Source organism: Panicum virgatum, chromosome 3K (genome assembly GCF_016808335.1).
Source record: "Panicum virgatum strain AP13 chromosome 3K, P.virgatum_v5, whole genome shotgun sequence".
NCBI classification, from domain to species: Eukaryota; Viridiplantae; Streptophyta; class Magnoliopsida; order Poales; family Poaceae; genus Panicum; species Panicum virgatum.
In genome coordinates this window covers 51,135,630-51,140,706 of record NC_053138.1, presented here as the reverse complement: position 1 = coordinate 51,140,706, position 5,077 = coordinate 51,135,630, and the positions used below count along the sequence as shown (strand labels likewise).

Genomic DNA, 5,077 nt, shown 5'->3' with positions numbered 1-5,077 from the left:
CTTTATGTAATTTAGAAAAAAACTAATTATTTTTTATACAAAATTTCTTGTAAAGAGAATAAATGTTGAGAAAATTTTAAGATTACGAGAAAAATCGTTGCTTTAATTTTCCTTAAAATCATATCTTGAATTCCAACAATTTTAGGGTGTGAAAAACCAAAACCAAAAAAATAAATTTAATTGTTTGGCTGCCTTAAAAATGTGCTAATTTTATGCTTGCTAATACTAGTTGAACAAAAAACAAAAATAATAATAATGTCCGAACAAAGCCCAATCTCCTAGGAAGTATTGTCACGTACAAACAGTGACTTGTTGGCGGCCAAAATTGGCAAATACCGTGGCCGACCGGCCTCTATGTAATCCGAGTCGAATTAGATTTATAATTCGAGTCCTTTTGCAACCCAATTTGGAAGAAGTACATCCTCCCGGCCTATAAATATAAAGGCTACGGCCGATTAAGGGTTTTAAACCACAATCGAATCAATACAATTCTCTTTACCTTTTTTTCCAAACCCTAGCTTTTCCAACTTCTTTGTTGTTCTTCTTGCGTCTCTACAGTGTTCAAGAGTGTCATGAGTGGCCTGCTGACCTCAAAACAACCCCAGATCTTCGAGCTTGAGGTTCTAAGTCTTCACGGGTTTTCTGCATCCAACCAGCCTGACTGGTTGGCATGACCGGTCTGACCAATCGCCATTTGGGGCCTGCTGGTGATTGATCGCTGCGATCCGTGCGCTCTAGCACTTGTTGTGTATTGACCAAATTTGTGTCAACATATTTTTTGCGACTCCGCTGGGGAAGAATGATGAGAACATGATACCTTCGGATACGACCATTGATGATAAGGTAAACTCGTTCATATGTACTATTGGTAATTCTAAGAATAGATTGCTACCTAATGATACTAGTTAGTTGGCCCGTGCTAACACTACGGGTAAAAGAAAACAACACATGTAATATTTATGTGTAATAATAATATACACTAAATAAAACAAAAGAATTTGGGACACCACGCTAAATAGTTCTATTCTGCCAATCTTTAAAACCTGCAACAGTATAAAAAATTTTGCTCATTAGGAATACATAATATATGCACTGATTGAAAACAGGATCAGAAACAAAGAGTTTGGGAAAGGCACCTAATATAATCACTGATAATATGTACTGCATTTAAGTTATCAGAAGACCATGTCAGATGATATGCTTAAAAAAAAGAATCCACTCATCAGTATACATACCAATATAGCCTGAATATAAACAGCTTGAAGGTGCCAAACTTTTCAATTCTGTAGCTTCAGGTGCGCAAAACAAAATTTCAGGAAGCTCTTGGCTCTTGCCAATCTACACATTATTTAGGAAGAGTTATGGCTACACATTCAGAAAATGCTCTTGTTAATCTACAAACTGCAACAGGCTGGCGTGGAGAGACAGGATGGCTAGCCTTTGAGCACCTAGAGCCAATCACAATTACAAAATAGCACCATTGGTACAGTTAGTTCCTAATCAAAGATAAATCAACAGTGTCGTAGGACAATAATAAAGATTATGACATAACACAGGCATTCCGTCAGAGTGAGGAAGACAAATAAGCAGATCGACAATGAATGAAAAGATAACGATTGCATAAGAAGGAACCATGTAAAGAATAAATGTGAGAAAAAAAACATCAGCATTCAATGACAGTAAGAACAGGACTTGCTGACAGAATTGACAGCATTTTTATTGCTACATCTCGTCAGTCAATAATATGAACATCTTTTGGAGACAAATGCCAAGGGATTGTTCTTTGTTTATACCAAAAAAAAATACCAAGGTGGATCTGTCCCACAAGCTGATCCTGAATGAAGCGATGCAAGCAGTCATATATCACCAGCAGAGGCATCTGAATCATCAAATCCAAAAAAAATCGAGAAGATATTTAATTATGTCCAGAATCACCGTTCATAGTTTCGCTCACTCTAGAACTTATAAACAGGGTAAAAGATAATATGATTTCTTTACAGTGGGAGCCAAAACGAAATTTTCTAGAAAAGACATGTTGATGCAATCTCAGCCAATAATATTGGGTTGATTATCTCACGATATGGAAAAAACCTTTTCAAAATGTAAAACGCTTCATGTGATTAATTGATAATTTAGTATCACCACCTAAAGTGCTGCATCTGGAATCCAAAGAAATATATCAAAGACATGGCTACCAGTAAATAGTTGGAGAACCTGCAAGCACAAAAGGTGACATGCCAAGGTGACGTCTGAATCCACTGCACCTTATTATCCCAGCATCCAAATTTCAGTATGATTCTCCAAGACCAGTGATTTATGATGCCAATCATCCACTGAAATTAATACATTCCAAAGGTCTCTGATATGCACACAACAAGAAGGGTAATAGTAATCTGCAGAGCAGTGCAGGAAGGAGTAAGACTGAATTACCTGAAGACTGTGTGGGCTGCTTCACAGCGCAATGCATTACGGTCAGCACCACATATTGAGGCAGATCAACGCTAGCATTCCAGAAATTCAGGAAAGTGAGCTCCCATTTGAGTACACATACATTGAGGCAGATCAACGCTAGCATCACGGGCGCTCCCTCTGCTGCCTCACGCTTCATCTTCAATGACAGTGCATCGAGGCAGCTTTAGCCGCCGGTGGCCACGGCCCGTTGCCATCGCGCTCGCCATGCACACCAGCGAGGGAGATCAGTGGGCGGGTCGAACATCTGCATCCTGATCTTGAAGAAGAACTGGCGCATTCGTTCGGGGAAGCTGCTGGTCAGGTATTTTGCACGGAAGAAACAAAATCTTTCAATCTGTACACTCGATTAAGAACAGGGAATAACCTGGAGCTCCCTTCCTGGAAGCGGAGGAGGGGAGCGCGGTTGATGGCGGCGGAGGAGTCGGAGTGGAGGAGGGCGTCGGGGGCGGGCGAGGTGGAGGGGCGACGGGAAGAAGAGGTTCGCCATGACCTGGAGACCGCCGCGGCGGCGGCCTGGTTGCCGTCGCGTGGGCCTCCACGGGAGGCGGCGCCGCGCGCCGTCACCGGGGGCCGCCGCCGCGCAGATCATGGCCGTGCCGCCGGGGGGCCGGCGTGCACCCTTGTGTGCGCCCTTGCGCGCGCCCTTGCAGGGGGTTGCCGCTCGCCGGTGCCGGCCGCCGCGGCCTCCCTCGCCCGCGCCGCCCTTGCCCCATCCTAGATCTAGGGATCAGGCGGGAGGAAGAGAGATATGCACGCGACCCCGCTGCCTGCTGGCCGCTCCGCCGGGCGCGTTGGCTCGCGGCGGCCATCGAGCTCCGTTTGGAGGTCGCCGACCAGATCCTTACGGCGGGCATGCGGCCAGCGCGCCGCCTCTCCGCCTGGAGCGCCGCCTCGCCGCCGACGCCGCCCACTCCGCCGAGAGTGCCACGTCGCGCCCGCCGGCCGCTCCGCCCGGTGCATCGCCTTGCCGCCTGCCGTTGGCTCGGCCCGGCCTGTCGCCCTAGCCCTGTGGCATGGCAGGGGGTTGCTGTCGGCGAGATGGGTGGAGGCGGGGAGGTGCGGGGGAGGCGGCAGAAGGCGTGGGGTGAGGGCGGATGTGAGATGCGAGGGAACCACAGACGATTGAAATTTCGGATCCGGAACAACGGGGCAGCTCCATGGGCTGCCCGTCGGATCACATTGAGCGCTGGCAAGGATCGCTGTGAGCAGTAGATCCTGATCCGGATGAATTGTTGGGTACAAATTCACGAGTGCAGAATGCTGTGGCTCCTTAGGGGGAGAGTTTTTTTGTGCGGACCTTGCGAAATTTGCATCGGTCCTTCAGTGGATGGATGAATTAATATGACTAGAAATTATAGAGAGGATCATAAAATATATAAAGACAGCGATATAGGTGAAAAGGGTCAACAAAGGACGTCCAAGCCAAGTTGGAGGCCCAGTACATTTCAAGTTTGAGTCCAGCTCGAAATTCAAGAACAATCCATCTTGGATTGGACGCCCAGACCACATACGGAGTCCGATTTCGATGATACATATATGGTTGGAAAGATAATTTCATATGGCTTCCAATGGCACCGGTCTTGCTTCAAAATTCCTTCTGAGTCAATAGGAATCGTCGAAACAAGTGGACCTTCAGAATCTGCTAGGGTGTTGCATCACCTTTTATTAGGCCACAGGCCATGTAATTTTGTTTGGGACCCAGGCCCAAGTTGTTGTGCGCCCCCACCAGTAGGAGCACGCCCCAAGGGTGCCCTACGTCGTCCACCCCCTTGACCGCCACCTCTTGGATGTATAAGACTTAGTAGCCGCCGCCCTAGACGCTTGGGGTTTTGCTTAGGTTATTCTGTCAAGAACAATTCGCCGCTAAATCGGTTTATGAGACCCCAACTTGTGAGATTAATCATTCATCTACGGAGTCACTTCAATTGAGCTGCGTTCTTTCGAGTTCTTGCTTGTGTTCTTCGTTGCGCTTTCAGGGATTAGCCTTCGTGGCGAGGTCGACCGGGTTGTGACACGGTTGATAACCAGAGGAGTTGTGGTGCTAAGATTGCATGGTCGGATCTTGTTGATCTGAAGCCAGATCGGTGTGTCGCTCTCCGAACACAACGCTTGGGGTTTTGCTTAAGTTAAGGTGAGCTCGTTCATATGTACTATTGGTAATTCTAATAATAGATTGCTACCTAATGATATTAATATGACTAGGAATTATGGAGAGGATCATAAAGTATATAAAGATAGCCATATTGGTGAAAAAGGGCCAGCAAAGGATGTTCAAGCCAAGTTGGAGGCCCAATACATCTCAAGTTCGAGTCCAGCTCGGAATTCAGGAATAATCCATCTTAGATTGGATGTCCAGGTCACATACGGAGTCCGATTTCGATGATCCATATATGGTTGGAAAAATAATTTTGTACGGCTTCCAATGGTACCGGTCTTGCTTCAAAATTCCTTCTGAGTCAGCAGGAATCATCGAAACAACTGGACCTTCAAAATCTGCTAAGGTGCTGCCTCACCTTTTATTGGGCCACATGCCTTGTAATTTTGCTTGGGACCCAGGGCCAAGTTGTTGTGCGCCCCCACCAATAGGAGCACGCCCCAAGGGTGC

General features: G+C 46.6%; 1 long non-coding RNA gene across 2 annotated transcripts; it reads right to left on the bottom strand.

Moving 5' to 3' along the window:
- Positions 1-353: 353 nt before the first annotated feature.
- LOC120699504 lies at positions 354-3,624 on the bottom strand. 2 transcript variants are annotated; one of them, XR_005685462.1, is made up of 4 exons: positions 2,837-3,624; positions 2,431-2,740; positions 1,137-2,333; positions 354-1,043 (listed from the first exon to the last, which is right to left on the bottom strand). It is a non-coding gene; the product is annotated as an uncharacterized LOC120699504 (long non-coding RNA). The 2 variants fall into 2 exon arrangements; XR_005685461.1 differs by having other exon boundaries at positions 377-2,333; positions 2,837-3,617.
- Positions 3,625-5,077: the final 1,453 nt, after the last annotated feature.